This window comes from Ictalurus furcatus, chromosome 14 (assembly GCF_023375685.1).
Source record: "Ictalurus furcatus strain D&B chromosome 14, Billie_1.0, whole genome shotgun sequence".
Classification (NCBI taxonomy): domain Eukaryota; kingdom Metazoa; phylum Chordata; class Actinopteri; order Siluriformes; family Ictaluridae; genus Ictalurus; species Ictalurus furcatus.
The window spans coordinates 4,989,009-5,007,223 of NC_071268.1; the positions used below are offsets into that span (position 1 = coordinate 4,989,009).

The 18,215-nt window shown below is 38.2% G+C and overlaps 1 long non-coding RNA gene across 1 annotated transcript; it reads right to left on the bottom strand.

The window, feature by feature from the left end:
- Nucleotides 1-11,879: 11,879 nt before the first annotated feature.
- Nucleotides 11,880-16,449, bottom strand: LOC128618365 (uncharacterized). Its single transcript, XR_008387700.1, has 4 exons — nucleotides 16,068-16,449; nucleotides 15,100-15,332; nucleotides 12,587-12,639; nucleotides 11,880-12,406 (listed from the first exon to the last, which is right to left on the bottom strand). It is a non-coding gene; the product is annotated as an uncharacterized LOC128618365 (long non-coding RNA).
- Between the last annotated feature and the right edge of the window lie 1,766 nt (nucleotides 16,450-18,215).

An 18,215-nucleotide genomic window follows, 5' to 3' on the forward strand; every position in this document is an offset into this window, starting at 1 on the left:
GAATTCTGAAATCTGATCAGGTGGTGTGCATTATTTCTCTTTAACAGCACGGCTCGGACAGTAGTACTGTCAGTAATGCAAATGTAAAGGTTTATATCAATGCCCTCGTTGAAGTACGTTATTTCTACTGTAACAACTCATACACAAGGATTTGCTTGGAAGATGTGCCACATAATCTAAGACTAATAATAAATAGATTTTTAAAAAAATATGTGTTGTTGCTTAACAAAGAAAACCCTATTGCTAAGAAGTGTTTAATTTAGCATTTATGGAAGGCTTGAAGACTTTCCAGAACAGGAAAGTCTTCAGGACAGAGGTGTTTATGTTTTTTCCCAGTAAAATGAGACCGAGATTGTTCTATAATGTGAGTGATAACAGATAACTTTTATAAAACATTAAACCATTGAAATGTATGACATGTGTTTAATAAATAAATTAAAATTGTAATTGTTGCTGAAGAACACACTCTAAACTATCCGGTTATATAAAAATAATCCACATTGGGGTGGTGTGATACGATAAAAGCAGAGTACTATTATCACCCCAAACTGTTGTGTGTTATTCCTTACTTAAATTTAACATTTTATTGGATTTTTTTTTTGTTCTTATACTTGGCTCACGACTTGCTGAGTGAAAGAGGTACACTCATCAATTAAGATGTCTCATAAGGATTTGGATTATAATTCTGCCTTTACGTCACATCCCTGGAACAGGATTTAAAACAGTACAAATAAAACTGATGGACTAATTAATATGCATCATGTTCATTAAATCTATTCATGGTGGCTTATAAATGCTGGCTTAGGCATTAGGTACCAATGACTCATTATAGATTCATGCCAAAAATAGTACCTCCGGAATCCTCCCCTGCTGTTTACACTAAAATTTCTCTTAAAGCTGAACTGTCAGTCACGTGTCGGTAAACCCTAGAGCCAATATGCTTACCACCTCCGAGAGCAGGAATGAGTTTATAATACACACCACCACAGATCATTAAGTCTAGTCCCTGAGCCTGAGAAACAGCAAACAACTTGAACATAAGTGGAGTTGCACAGCACTGAAAATAGTAGATCTAAAACCGCAGATGGAAAAGCCATCTGAAAATGAAAATGTGCATTTTGTTCATGCCTATAAATATAATGGAATATCAGCTAACAGAATAATGTACATGTTATAATGATGATTATGATGATGCAAATTACTTTATTGCATAACTTTTCATCTTACCATTAGTGGCAAAAAGCGCAATGTGTTTGTAAGAATGTTTGTTAATCTGGCCACTATGACCAACAAAATTTTTTAAAAGTAACACCAACAGCACCACCAACACATCCACCAACGAGAAAATAATACCACTAATGATAACTAAATAACACCACCAACAACAACAAAATACCACCACAATAATAATAATAACAACAATACTACTACTACTACTACTACTACTACTAATAATAATAATAATAAGGGGGATTGGTGTGGTTAGCCCATTTGCCTTGGGGGTTCAAATCCTGCCTCTTCCCTGTGTGTGTGGAGTTTGCATATGCTTGCAAGTCCAAAGACGTGTTGTTGGCCAATTGGCATTTCCAAATTGTCCATAGTGTATGAATGTGTGAGCGATTGTGCCCTGCGATTGGTTGGTACCCTGTCCAGGATATTCTCCACCTCGTGCCCTGAGTTCCCTGTGAAAGCTCCAGGCTCCCTGTGACCCTGTGTAGGATAATCGGTACAGAACATGGGTGGATGGATAAAAATAATTTGTTATTATCTAAAATTCCATTATACAGTAGAGGCCATAGAACGATCTACATAACTAGCCATGAAATTGTAGCTCCATATGACACTTTTCTTTTCATACAATTATCTTTAAGATGAACGTAAACATGTTAAAAGGAACCCCGACTATGAAGACTTGTAGGCCTTAACACGCAATAATGGCCCTCTCCTACTAAAAAAGTTGTTAGAAAAACATGAAATATGTTAATTCATTTAAAAATCCTTAATATTTAACACATATTTCAACCTACGGAGGCCGCCATTACGCAACTTGCGCAGTGCACTCTGAGTCGGTGACATAAAATGGTTGCACTCCAAAGAATTAGCTACTAGCTCCGGCAGCAGGAAAAGAATGTCACATTCACTGTGCCGCTTTTAGCTGTAATTTTCTAGTTCTTGTGTGCTGTGATACAGGGGATATCTGTAAATATAATCAAACCTGTATGCAGCTTATTGGTGCATTTTTTCTGTATATTCTCATAACGTAAATTTCCTGTAATTGCCTAGCCAAGGCATACCCAAAGTAAAATTAAAGCTGTTCTTGAACCATTTGGAGTACACGCATGGTATTGGTCTCTTGAAAGGTAGACTAAATATTTTTTTACATAATTGGATTGTTTGGACCTTTGCCAGTGTAACAAGACTGTTTTTGTCAGGATGTTATGGATCAGTGGATTACTATGAGGATTCATATGAGGTGCGTTACCTCCGTTTCATAAGTGTTTGTTTGTATGTCGGTGGTCTAACAGTGACGATTGTAGCTACTGTTGTGATTGTATCTCAGAACAGTTTATAACAATCGAATCACAAGAATCTTAGCTTTCCAAAGATATGAGTGCCTTGGTACACACAGTAGCTGTGTAGATAGCACAGATTTGCTCATAACATGGCGACAGCATGCTGGCAGGCTGTCGGAATTTTAACAGGATAAAGTATACGATATATATGGCTGATAATCTCTAAAATTATTAGAATACGTTTCATCATAAAATGCTAGTTTAATCCATGTAATCTGAGTCGGTGAACAACCTTGAACAACAAACGCTCTCGGTTGGCATAGACGTGCAGTTGCCACACAGACACCATGGATTTTGCCCCACTCTCGCCTCCTCACCTCTCTGATCGTCTTCATTTTGATGTACATTTTGAGTAATGTCTTCTATATTAGCCTCCTCTCTTATGTTACGCTCGGGTTCAAATTGAAAAGGCTGAAGGCATGTTTATATCGCTGTAGGGTCGCTGTAGAATCAAGACCATTGCAACCATTTGACATCACTAACCAGAATGCATTGCGAAGTAAACAGCAATGGCGACCTACGAGTGCAAGGATTTTTATTATTTAAAAAAAAAAACCCTGACACCTAGAGTGTTTTTTTCTAGCAGATTTATATAGCGGATGTCAGCGTTAATCTAATAATAAGCCAGACAAGTCTTCATAGTCAGGGTTTCCTTTAAGTAATGTGCACTGATGACTGATAAATAGATCACAGAATAAGGACATTTATATGAATCTCATTAGACTGTGTAAAGCTGGCGAGCACTCAAAATTCTGACAACAGGGTTGTGATTCAGATTCATTTTAAGGTTAGAGTTCGTGTACTGGTCAGTATAATTAAGCTTGACCAAGAGAGCCAGGCTTCAGTCTAAGGATAGTGGTGGACACAGTTATTCAGAGGCAGAGAAGGCCAAGGCTCATGGGGAAGGTTTCAATTACTGTACTGTCCAACACACACACACACACACACACACACACACACACACACACACACAGTTACAATGTACTGTATACTTGAGGTCTAATAATTTTGCTGTCAAACACAAGACTAAACTTATAATTGATTTGCATAAAATTGGATAGTAACTAAGCTAGTTTTGGATCTAAATAAAAAACTGTCAAGACCTAAATATTTATAATGCAGAGAATTACTCAATGAAAAGCTGCAGTCGGTGTGGACACAGTCGAAATTCAGCTGAAATCTCTACATATCAGTATTTATTCTTAAAAACAAACAAATAAACAAATAATCAATGTGTAAATATTACACACAGCCTTTTTATGCTGTTAGGCAAATTTACACAGTATAGAAAGAGGTGTGGACAAACAGTTCTCTAGGCTGTGTAAAAGGGGACACCTCAAACAAAAGGTCAGTTAAATATATCCTGTAGACTTCCTACTTGGCAATATGTACCAGCTATGTTTCATGAATTTCCATCCTTCCATTTTTGAAGGGATTTTCTATACCGCTTATCCTACACAGGGTTACAGGGAAGACTGGAGCCTATCTCAGGGAACTCGGGACAGCGGACACCCTGGACAGGATGCCAGCCCACTACAGGGCACAATGTACACATTCACACACTACAGACAATTTGGAAAATCCAGTCAGCCTATATCACATGTTTTTGGACTGGAGGAGGAAACCGGAGTACCCGGTGGAAACCCCTGAAGCACAGGGAGAACATGCAAACTCTGTACACACAGGGAGTAGGCGGGATTCAAATGCCCAAACCTAGAGGTGAGAGGCAAGCATTCGAACCACTATGCAACCATGTCCCCCTATTTCACAAATTTCTGTAACATAAATTGATATTGATACTTGAAAGAATTTGAAATAGTACTTTTTGGCAGTGATTAAATAAATGTAAAAATATGTATGTGCATTCAAATGTGCAATCTTGATAACTTTTTCTGTGTCCCTAAAACTGTAGGAAATAAGGAATAAACAAACTCCAGTTAGTCCAGAATGCAGCTGCAAGAGTCCTTACTAGAACTAGAAAGCATTGGCTCCCAGTTAAATTTTGCATTGATTATAAAATACTACTTTTGACCTATGAAAGCACTGAATAGTCTCGTGCCACAGTCCTGGCACGAACTTTTGGTTATGATCCGCCACGCCTACTTCGATCAAAAGGTGCAGGCTATTTGTTGGTACCATGAATAGTGAAGGCAGGAGGAAGAGCTTTCTCTTATAAAGCCCACAATTCCATATTTCTGGAAAAGCCTTCCAAGTAATGTTCAGGACTCAGGACTCTCAGTGTTTAAGTCTAGACTGAAAACATTTGTTTACTCAAGCTTAGCATGAATAGACTTTCTTTTATGCAAAGTACACAGTCTTATCCATTACGGGATAGTAAGCATACCCAAAAATCTCTCCCTCTTTTTACCTCCCTCTCATTCTCTGCTTCTGTTGAGCCACACATGATTTTAAGGAGATGCCAGTGATCCTGACCCTTTCTGAACTCTGGAGCTGCCCGATCCATCCTTATGACCTACCACTGGATGGAGCTCTCATCAACTGGAGGCTACATTCTGCCACTGAGGACGACCCCAAGCAGTGCAGCCTGGAGATTGCTGAGGATGGTGTCCCTTGAAGTACCATGGAAATGGTTTTGGACCTCAATTCCACATGGACATTCTCGCTGTGGCTGCTGGGACTATGGTTGCTGTTATGGTCTTAGCACTGCAATTACCACATGCAGTTTTGCACTCAGGTCTCCTTTATTGAACAGTGGACTAGTTCAACATGAACTTTCCTTTACTTTCACACTATCCGTTGTTACCCAGATGAGGACGGGTTCCCCTCTGAGTCTGCTTCCTCTCAAGGTTTTTCTCCTCATATCATCTTAGGGAGTTTTTCCCTCACCACTGTCGCCACTGGCTTGCTCAATAGGGATAAATTCGCACATTTAAAATCTGTATCCTGTGTTTATATGTCTCTGTAAAGCTGCTTTGAGACAATGTCCATTGTTAAAAGCGTTATACAAATAAAATTGAATTGAAATTGAATTCCCTTGTGGTGTAAGTGAGAATTAATTTTGTACCTGCAGTATGATTTAGTAAATCTGAAAGTCATATCAAGAGCATTAAGGAATGAATGAATGAATGAATGAATGAATTCATTCATTCATTCATACAGCTTCAGTTTTATCGTGGTCATGATGGTTCTGGAGTCTATCTCGGGAATACTAGTCTTGAGACAGAAATACAGTACACCAGATGTGATGCTGGTCCATTGCAGGGCACCACTCACAAACACAATCACAAACTCACTCACACCAAGGAGCAATTTAGTGTGGCCAGTACACCTGCCAGCATGTTTTTGAGAGGTTGAAGGAAACTAAAATGAATACAGGACAAGTTTTAAATGTACATAAGCCTGTGTATCAGGTTGGACATGGTTTAGTGCAATTTTGCATCAGGAGGAGGGATTTTGGGACGAGTGAGTGGGATAAGGGTTGACCATTATGTAACCATGTTCTCTTTCTCTCTCTCTCTTTTGGTGCAGTGAGCTGGGAGCTGTTTGTCTATGTGTATGGCAGAGTGAGGCTCAAAACCCTGTTTGGAACCACATTTCAACTTGAGTGAACTGGAAAGCTGTGAATTTTGTTTCATTTATTTAAGCTGTATGTTGTAGCCATTTAAAGACAAAAAAAGCTATATTTTGTTGAAGTTTCTTAACAATTATGACTAAACAATGTGACTGTTGAATCTTTTTTTTATACAAGATATATTGCTTGCACCGCTGAAACTAACAACATTCAAAGAGAAGACTTATGAAGATGATGTACACTTGTGTCTACAATCTTTTTTTGCCATTTATATTCTGTATTATTTATATATCTGTATATATTTGCATTGCACTTGATGTGCAATCACTCATATGCAAATGAAAAGTCTTGGTTTATTCTTCCAGGAGATTCTTTAAGATCCAGACTTACTGTAGCTTTCAGGAAAGACCACACCGAAATATTCCATATTATTAGTTTGCAGCAGGCCCCCTGACTACACACACAAATTGACATTACACACACCATTTAGAGCTTTATATTTGGGACTTTAGTAAACAAAGAACTAAGACTCTAAAAAAGATCATTATGTAGCTATAGCCAACCCCCCCCCCCACCCCCCATCCAAAAAACCCTGCATAAATTGAATGACTTAAGAAAAGGTGTAATGTGTTAATTTGTGTCTGCCCACTCATTCCCTTCTCTAGTTCTAAAACTCTTCATTATTTTCCCATACGTTTTTGCTTAATCATAGGTGACTGAAATGCAGTGTGGGGAGCTCAGTCCCATCAGCCGGCTCCTAAGGACATCTCCTGTGTGACTGCTGTCTTAATCACCTTATGCAAATCTTGTAATTAACACGGTGCAGCCTTCCACAGATTACATCTTAAACACATTAATTGAAATGCTCTGTAGAAGTGTGCATCTGTAGTAATTTATGGGGTGCCGACATGGTAAACAAACAGTGAGTCAGCGTGACTCGCGTTATTCAGCTCCAGCACATTTCATGTTCTGTACAGTACATGAATAATATTTAACTGAACCACTGATCATTTACTCACTGGAAATATTATTCATTCCAGAGTCACTAAGAGTATTGCAGAAAACTTGGTTCTGCTTATCTGAACATAGCACACATGCGCACAGGGATTCAAAGATTCAGAGGTGGATGTAGGACACAAATCAAGATTTTAGACCTCAAATGTAACTACAGACTTGAGCAGACTTAAGCTCTTTATTTTCCATATTTTCTTTCTGCAAGAAGGAGACAGCATTTTAATCTGAGACATGCGTTATATCAAGGCCTGATTTTTTTTTTTTTAATGCATAAAATTATGAACAACAATTAAAATGAGTTGTAAACATTTGATTTCGTGTTCTCCATCTCTCAAACAAAACAAAAACATCACACTACCTGCTTAAATATTTTCAGTCTGTATTTTCTATCCCCTACATTTTTTCTGACTTAAAGTCAATGGTTTATATTTAAGTGTGGTGGTCTAGATGCTATTAATAAAAATCCAGAGGTAGGGCATCAGATTATAATGTTCAATTACAATGTTTCATTTATTAGTTAAACATACGTCATATATTTCAATGGTTGAAAGTTGTGTAAAAAAGTTAGTTTCTGTTATCACTCACATTATAGAACAATCTCAGCTGTGCAACCCAAGTCTGAATGCACATAAACTTTGCTATCCAGAGTTCCCTTCCCTGATACATGACATATATGATACATGATTGGAAGGTTAGGAATTCAAGGCCCATCACCGCAAAGCTGCCACTGTTGGGCTCTTGAGCAAGGCCCTTAACCCTCTCTGCTCCAGGGTTGCTCTATCATGTCTGACCCCAACTTCCTGACATGCTGGGGTTTGTGAAGAAAAGAATTTCACTGTGCATATGCATATCTGATTAATAAAAGACTCATTATATCATTTTGCTGCTGCTTTTTTCAAAAAAAATTTGTGCTTTTTTGGCAGAAAGTACTTGAATTGGCGAAATCGCAATTGCAAGAAATCATTTTGCGTGGTCTTTCAGAATGATGTTTGTTGGTAAATGAGACCTTTTAGCTGTACTCATGTTTCACACACATGAATCGAAGAGGGCTTTGGCTAAATGCGCGTTGTGATGACGTCGCATGATGCGTCTTGCGATTGCAAAATCCTGGAGAGACTATAAATCACAGAGATGAATGAATGAATTCAACCGTGTTTTAGGTAAGACAAGTAATAGACACCATTTTGAGTCAAGTAATGATGTAGCTATGAAAGCTACATCATTTCATCATTTCAACTTTCATGCAGCTATGAAAGATGGAAGAAATTTGGAACTTCAGTAGCACTACCAGCAGATTACCTAACTGGACAATGTGTTTATCACTGGAACCAAACGGGAACGGCGGAAAGAAAGAGAAGGGTTATCCTAGAGCATGGAGAGCAGAATAGAAAGTTTCCCCTCTCCTGGTCTAATTAGACCTGAGGCCCAAACACTAGGTAGTGCATTTGTGTGTAAGTGTTCTGGAGCCCCAGATGTACACATGTGTGACACTGAAGGACATGGCTCAGTCTGGGTGGCTGAGTGATCTAGAGGCCACCCCTCTAGCACGGATAGTTAGAGAAGTAAAGAAAGAGCGAGCAAGAGGGAAAAAGAGATAGATAGATAGAGAGAGAGAGAGAGAGAGAATGGAAGAACACTTTTCTTGCTACATTGGTTCTGACTTTCATGTTGACTGAATGAGAAAATTGAAAATTGTATTAATGCACACAATTGTACCCAAGTCCCCTGTGATTAAGACAGTGAGTCCCACATGCATTGTTCCATTACAGTGCCTTTTATACCAGTGTCTGTCATGTGTATATTTCTTCAACATGGTTTATTTGTTGTCTATAATTTTCATTGAATGAAGATGACAGCTTTAGGCAGCTTAACATGTGTCAAGCGTTCATTAATCAAAAACACGTGATCCTAGACATGAAAACTTGAAACCATTAAGAAAAGAAAAAAATCCACTTGAGTAAACACTGTAAACACACTAAGCCATGCACTACATGAAAATTTCTGTTTGTTATATGTGGCGTGGTCAAGCGATGATGATGATTCTCACTTGTGTGTGATCACAGCAAGTTTATTTATGTGTGCTTTGTTTTCCTTTGTGCGTTTGTGAGAATGGAAAAGCATTAAAAAAGCATTCGCATAAAAATAAAATAAAATAATAAAATAAAAGGAAGCACTGAGCTCCATAAAAATGCCGCCTATCTCCCGAGTCCTTCTTCCCAACATACACACCAGGTTCTGCACTATATATTTTATTATTTATGGTTAGCATAAACCTTTATATCACGCCAGGGTTAAATGTTACTCCATACGCCTCACTCGTTATGCCTTCATTGCTGCTACCGTTGGCTGTCATGAATGAAATATCGACGAACATTGAGATAAACATTTCTGTTGGGTTGATATTTATTATTAATACATTCTAATGGAAGACATGCTATTGATGCAATTCATTAAAAAAAAATCTGAAATACTCATTTCAGCCATGAGAACTCTCTGAGTGAGATTGTGAGCTTTTATAGATAGGAATGGAGTGTAAATAGGTTTGGTCTTGGTGGACTGTATAGATAGATAGATAGATAGATAGATAGATAGATAATCTAGACTAGATCTGCTATGCTTCTGCTGCTGAGCGAGTACAAATACTTGCTCTGATAGATATGCACAGACATAGAACAGAAGAGAAGCAGGCTTCTGCTGCAAAGGGTATGGAAGGAGGAACCCCCTCTATGAGATTTGGACTATTAGATTAGTAAAAATTTCCACACTGCCCTGCATAAACCTAGCATATTAATATCAGTAGAAGACCTTGTTTTTCATTTCATAAATGATAATAGTCTTATACATGGATGTTGGCCTCCAGTCCTCCACTCCTCCTTTACCCCACAAAGATCTTGGTAATTAGCTGAAAAGTGCTAATCAGATGTTAAATGAAGCAGGATGCTAAATTCTACAGGGTGTTGCACACCAGAGCTGGAGTCTGTCACCACTTCTCAACTATGTATCCTTGGGGAACTATTGCGGTACGTTTTCACCTTCTACTTCCTAAATCTTTCAAAATATCTCTATAGCGCTATACAGAGCCTATTCCATCCTACCTGCATAAAGTACAACCTCAATTATGAAAAAGTTGGGACAGTATGGGAAATGCTAATAAAAACAAAGAGGAGTGATTTGTAAATGTACTTTGACTTGTATTTAAACAGAAACCGTATAAAGACAAGGTATTTGATGTTTTACCTAATCAACTGCATAGTTTATTGAAGATAAACATTTATTTTGAAAATGATGCATGCAACACGCTCCAAAAACGTTGGGACAGGAGCAATTTAGGACTAATAAATAAGGCAACAGAGGCCTCTTACAGTTGCACAGCTGAAGAAATGCATAATGGATGAATGGGGGAAAATTCTGCTTGCTAAACTTAACCCGCTGGTGTCTTCACTCAGCGTCCAAACGCTTAATAAGTGTTATTTAAAGAAATTATGACGTTACACAACGGTAAACAGTCGACTGTCCCAACTTTTTTGGAGTGTGTTGCAGTCATCAGATTTGAAATGAGTTTATATTTTCAAAAAGAAAGAAATTTCACAAAGTAAAAGTAGTGGCTTAGCGGTTAAGGCACTGGATTACTGAACGTAAGGTCAGGGGTTCAAGCCCTGGTGCTGCCAAGCTGCCACTGAGCAAGGCCCTTAACCCTCTATGCTCCAGGGGTGCCATATCATGGCTGACCCTGCACTCTGACCCCAACTTCCTGGCATGCTGGGGTATGTGAAAAAAAGAATTTCACTGTGCTGTGACCAATAAAGACTCATTCAAATATCTAACAATGTGTTTTCAATATAGTACAGGGTGAACTGAATTTTCAAATGCCTCGTTTTGTTGGTTTTTGTTGCATTTTCCATACCGTCCCAACGTTTTCAGAATTGGGGAAGCTGCGTTTTCAGCTATTTATGTATAACTGATCATTTAACAAATGTTCATAAGATGGTAGGAGAAGACTTGGTGCTCTTTTTTCATACAGTACAATGGTAAATATGGGACTAATTAGCTGTAAAGTCCACTCTCTATATTTTTTAAGTGCAACACTGCAACAATTATAAAGAATAATCGTTAGCATTAAATGAAGAAAGCTGCCATATTTGAAATTCCTATGAATTATGGTTAGGGAATTTAGCTGAGAGTTACAGAACCTGAGTACTCAATCTAGATTTACACAACCTATAATTAGAGAACACACCTGCAAATCAGGATCGGTAGTGGGATCTCTCACTTTCTCTCTTTCTCTATCTTTCACCTACTGCAGACACTTCCTAAAAATCGAGTAAATAAGAGGCAGAAATAAAAGGATGAGGCAGATACATACAGTATAAGAGAATGCGAGCTCCTGCCTTAGTGGTTAGGGAGGAAGTATTACTCTTTAATATTCTGCTGCAGACGTTATCAGAATGTCTCAGTGAAAGAGCATTAATTATTAAACCCTTGTGCTCTGAAAGCCACACTGAGGCCAGATAGTAACCTTTCTCACCTTTAGTGGAAATTCTCTGCATATTTGTTTGGTTGACAAATTCACATGAACTTTTTCAATGCCGTATCAAAACAACTTTCGCGTCTTCATTACGTTTTTTTCTCTCATTACAGATTTTCATTTCCTTTTCAGTGCCATGGATATTATAAAAGTTCAGTGAGTTCAGTAAGACAGTGTTCTTTGTAATCTGATCACTAATTCGATTGTTTATTTATTATATAATGAATCATAAACAGGCATTCAGCTGGAGGTGTATAATTAAAATATTAAATGTCAAACAGTTTATTTTATTTATTTATTTGTAACAGTTTCAGTGGCAGATTCTAACAGCAGCACATGATTATGGTGATTATGCACCAGTCAAGGTGTCACGAATTTAATAGCTACAATTACCTTTTCCAGAATTTCTTATGGATTTTTTACAGAATTGTGAATTAACAAGGTGTCTTCTTATATTTAAAATATGAAGTATTGACAATAGAAAGACTGAACTCCACTACTTAAATATTCTTTAATCTCTGTAAATCTCAACCAACATTATGTAGACATTATGGGAAAATTTGCACATAAACAAAAAGAAGATGTGAAAGCAATGGCTGCTTGCTTTTTTCTCCCAGAGTGCACATATTCACACAGGCGATGGTGAGTGATGAGCTGCCTGTATTACATAGGCTTATTGTATACTACAGCTGACAGCACACACTGCAGGTAGGAAAATGTACCGGATCGTACAAGTACACACATCCCCTGAAAATGCTCTCTCTCTCTAGAGAGAGAGAGAGAGAGAGAGAGAGAGAGAGAGAGAGAGAGAGAGAGAGAGAGAGAGAGTATAGCTATAGGATTATCACAGCAGGGACCAGAGCTATTTATAAATTGATATAATGTTTCAAATAAAGGTCTGCAGATATCTGATCTCGTAGCCTCTCGCAGCTCATGACTTACCCATGCTTGTGAGACAGAGCGTACTCCTTGTCATGATACGAGGGCTCTTTCCCCTGACAGCAAAAACATACCATGAGTTCAGTCTCGGCAAATGGTTTCAGACTTTTGAGTGATCAAAGTGCTTAGACGGGGTTTCTCTACTGTCACTGGGAGCAGTCCTCAAAGTGAGCACACAGACTGACACAAGAACTGGACGTCTCTCTTTGCAGTGTGTGTGTGTGTGTGTGTGTGTGTGTGTGAGTGTGTGTGTGTGTGTGTGTGTGTGTGTGTGTGTGTGTTTCAACTGAGCACAGCACCCAGAGGATGGGCCTTTGTTTTGCTGCCTGTCTCTGCTGCCTGATTAATAATAGATATGTAAGACTTATGAACTCGAGCAGGGCTCATCTGTCCAAAGTGATCCCAGAAAGCACACACACAGACAGACACACACACACACACACACACACACACACAATGCCCAAATTTTGTCTTAGCAACATTACATGCAACTAATTGTGAAGATGTCAACAGAATGTTTTTTTGATCACTGTTAATACATGTTCTTAATATTCAGGTGTGGTTTTTTAAATTTAGCTTTAGACAAGTTGAAATATTTATTCTGTTGTTGACTGTACTCAGTCATTACCGGCTAAACAACGCCCTGGGAAAAGTAGGTTACGTTGATGAATTGCAGCTGAATCTGCTTATCATGTGCTGAGAGGGTGGAAATTAAATAAATCTTCACCAGGAAGATGTTGTCTTGTTTTTTTCAATCACACATTATACTCTAAATGAACAAAGAATATCAATCAGGAAACTGATGAGCAAAGTGAAGTAGGGGTTCAGTGGTTAAAGCTTTGGGCTACCGAATGGAAGGTTGTGAGTTCAAAGCCCAGCATTGCCAGTTGTACTCTGTCTCAATTGTAAGTTCCTTTTGGATAAAAGCCTCAGCAAATGTTGAAACATAAACTGTGAGCCAGTGTTGGGGAAGCTACTTTTTTTTACAAGCTACTCATCGTTTGAAATAGTTAATAATAATAATATGTTTAATTTTTATAGCGCCTTTCCAGAGCTCAAGGACTCCTCAAAATAAAAGACAATAACAATACAGTAAAACAGTTAAACATATGGGTCATATAGACAGTGGACATTTTCCCACGTCCAGAACAAGAAGCAATGCAGTTGCGTAGTTATAATAAATCTTATAACATTCAAATCCATAACAAGGGACAGACACTTAGTGTCATGTAGACAGCACAGAAAGTGTAAGCAGAATAAACAGCCAAATGAGTAGTACATGAAACACATACACATTATGACTGATAATATTGGATGAACCAATGGGTTTTGAGCTGAGTTTTGAACTCGGAGATAGAGGTAGTTGTCCAAATTGCCAGGGGAGTGAGTTCCATAGCTTAGGTGCCACGACAGAAAAAGACCTGCCGCCCATTAATGAAAGGCGAAATCAGTGAACAAGGAGAAGTTCGCACCCAAAAGATCGGAGTAAGCGAGGGGGAATATAGGAAGAGAGTAATTCAGAAATGTAGGAATGAGCAACACCATGGAGTGACTTAAATGTAAGCAAGATAATTGTATATGTAATATGGGATGTGACAGGTAGCCAGTGAAGGTTATATAGGATAGGAGTGATATGTGCAGATCGTTTAATGTAAGTTAGTACTCTCGCAGCAGAATTTTTAATATATTGTAAATGGGAGGTAGAGTGTGCCGGTAGTGCAGAAAAAAGGGCGTTACAATAGTCAATGCGAGATGTAATAAAAGCATGGACTAATGACTCAGCATCTTTCTGGCTGGAAGAATACTGCTTTAGACAGTTTTCTAATATATGCATATAGGGTTAATGAAGGGTCAAGAATAATACAGACGTTTTTGACTGTGGTAGATGGAAAAATTGAACTATCATCATTGTCAAAGCTAGGGGCAGTTAGATTTCTTGTTAGAGTTGAGGCGCCAGCAATTATTATCTTACTTTTACTCAAGTTCAACCTGAGAAAGCTGGAATTTAACCAGCCCTTCAATTCATTAACACATGAGGATGATGAGGCAGTCTGGTGAATAGAGTCTGGCCGGCAAGCTGTATATATTTGAATATATAAGCTATAGTGCTAAGCTACGGTGCTAAGCTAGGGCAGTGGTGGCTCAACGGTTAAGTCTCTGGGTTCCTGATCAGAAGGACATGTGTTGTAGGCTGATTGGCATCTCTAAATTGTTCATAGTGTGTGACTATTGTGTGTGATTGTGCCCCGAGTCCCTTGGGATAAGCTCCAGGCTCCCCGTGCTCCTGTGTAGGATAAGTGGTACAGAAAATGGATGGATGAATGGATAGACTTGAGCCCAACCACACTGTAACCCATATGTAATAAATGCATTATTAGCAGTGTTGCCTTGTACTGTATTTTAAAAGCATGATTAGCTCTAAACATGTTGAACAGTAGGACGTGAGATGAATGAGATGTTTTAATGTAGTGAGCATGCAGATACTCTCCATCATTCACCACACTGTAGTTACTCACTATATCTGTGACTGCCGACAAGCAGCACTGCCTCAGGGAGACAAACATGAGGGTTGATCTGCCAAAAATTGTGACACTCTTGGCCAAAGCATTTCAAATTTTGATGATTAAGGTTGCTCAAGGCAGTAAGTGAGCAAAAGAACAATGAGTGTTTTGCAATGAAGATAAAATAGAGCACATTATGTGACACGAGAGCCATTAAGAGGCTTGCCTCCCCAGAGTCCTTCTTCAATCTGTGGAAAATAATGAAGATTATCTTAGTTTCCAGGAACAGTCTTGTTTATGGTGGAGATATATGCTGTATATATGTACTGTATAACAGAAACTGGTTATTAATATAATCATGAAAATCAGAATGATTTGTGAAATTGTGTCCAGGTAAAAAGATCTTAGCAAGTGAAAAATTCTTGAATACAGCCAGATTTATCTAATATTTCCTATTATAAGATAACAGTAAACCTAATACAATATTATTAATGCTAACATTTACTAATAACTAAGCTTTAATCTTTTTTTTTTATTGTTTTTGCAGATAATTTTGCTTCTTTTTTTTTAATGAAAATGCTGACAATTAGCAAACTTCTCTGCCAAAGACAATTTTGATTATTAAAAAAATTGTCTAGAAATAAGTTCACTAATCTTATATTTGGTTTATTGCAATCCTTTTAGAGCAAATTCTAGATGAAGGTGACTATATATATATATATATATATATATATATATATATATATATATATATATATATATATATATATATAATTTTTTTTCACTTGCAGAGATGTCTTTTTTTTTGTAGCATAGTAGTAAGTCAAGGCAAATCAAACTTGTATTATAATCTTGGTATCATGAAAAATCTTCAAGATAATAAAACAAATCTAGTTGCCTTGAATTTTTACAACTAGATATTACAATAGCTCCTCAGGAATTGAAAAAGTGACACAGAAAACTCCACACAAATCAGATCTTACCCAGGGAATGATCTTTCACAGACATCTGTCTCCATTCCTGGTCATATATAACATGTTATTGCCTGAGTCAGAGCGCAGATCTGAGAGCCGCTCCTCCCTCCCTCTCAGCCCAGGCAGACGGGAGAGAGGAGATATGATAACAGATGGTAAAAAAGGACAACTGCTGGGCTAAGGATGATTGAATTGAATGTAATCTCTCCTGGTTGGCCTGAAGCAGGGACTGTAAGGTAGAAAATAGAGTCTACAACCCCCGAAAGAACCAGACAAGCCCTGGGCTGAATGACCCTGCCGACTACTGCACTGCAGGTCGTAAAATACTGTGGAGAGGGCATAATTTTTTCCAGAATGCTGAGCTCAGCTCTATTGGTGCAAACGATAACGCCACCATTTGACTTGGCAAGCCCTCGGTAAGATGGCTGTGTAATTGAGGTGTCTGTGAGGGGGCAAGGACGACGAAAAAGCTGAGGAGAGGGGAGAAAAAATTCCCAGCTGTTCAGGTTGACCAAATATCTAGCAGCCTTCTGTGCCAGGTAAACATAAAAGGAACAAATATAGCAAACGCATACTTCTGTTGCAATCAGAGATAATGTCCACATCCAGCAAATTGGTCCGGACAGCTGAAAGTACCTCATGAAGAGGAGAGGCATTTGGAGGGTTTGATTGCTGATTAAAAGTGGGAGAGGGATAAGAGGGCTCTATGCAGCCATGTGGCACCCTGCAGTAATTAGCAGCTGTGCCACTGAGCTCAGGTGGACAGGAGAGGTGCCAAAACCTCAGCTCTTCTGACTGCCTAGCATTTTTTTAAGAACTTGGCAACCACTTTAGCTCAGCTGCACCATGGGGTTATCACAGCACTACTGCTTTAGCCCCAAAAAGTACAGTGGAGTGGAGAGAACCACTGCTGCACACACATGCCTTGTAGCTAGGGATGTGCCAGTCACATCTGAACAACTTTTAAGCACAAATTTAGCTCTTGCTTTGAGGCATGGGTGATCTGGATGAGGTGCTCAGCTGTAGTACCTCTCACAGGTTAATATTTGCTCAATATACTTTTATAACACTTTAGAATGCTGTTTTTATTATTATTATTTTTTGGATTGTCCTGATGAATATATAGTATATACCATAGAAGATACATAACGCGACAGTGGTGGTTTTCAGTGGTGTTGTGTTCACTCTTCCACAGCTGAACAAAAATAGAAAATAACTCATAATGTCTTCCCAGGGTGGTGAAACCTCAAAACTTGACAAAATTCAGCTAGACTTCGAACTGAGTACATACATGTATGTGACTCATTGGCCGAAGGGTAGATTATGTTTATTTCTAATTACATAATGTTGGGTTATGTTTGAGAAACAAAAATTAAGACAAAAGCAGAAATATAATATTGTTACACAATGAATAACTGAACCCTTAAATGTTACAGTTTTTGATTACAGTCTACCTGGAACATAGTCTGGGTGCTGACTGAACTATATCTTGTGAATCATTATCATTATCATAAAAATGTTTCACAATTATATTCCCTCTCCATATACAATTCAATGTTCAAACCAAACCATGTTGATATATAAAACATATACAGTCATGTGAAAAAATAAGTACACTCCATGGAAATTGTTGGCTTTTTTGACATATTTGGACAAGCAAACATTTGATCATCTTTGAAACAGCGCCTATTAATAAAGTTGATGTGCTTGAACAAAACCATGAGGAAAAACAAGCTTTTTCATCATTTATTCAACAGAAATAGCAATAGATGTGATATTCTTCTGTGTAAAAAGTACACCCTTGGCCACAGAAGCTAGTATTGCCCCGTTTAGTAGAAATTAGTTCTTGTAGGCATTTTGCATAATTATCCACCAGGTTTGCTGGAATTTTTGACCACTCTTTCATACAATATTCTTTTAGTTACAAGATGTTTGAGGCTTTTCTTGCATGTACGGCCCGTTTCAAATCCCTCCACAACATTTCAATGGGATTCAAATCCAGGCTTTGACTAGGACATTCCATAACCTTCCATTTCTTCTTTTTGAGCCGTTCCTTGGTGGATTTGCTTGTGTGCTTAGGATCATTATCCGGTTGAAAGGTCCACTTTCAGTTCAACTTCAACTTTCGGACAGATGACCTCACGTTATCTTCAAGCA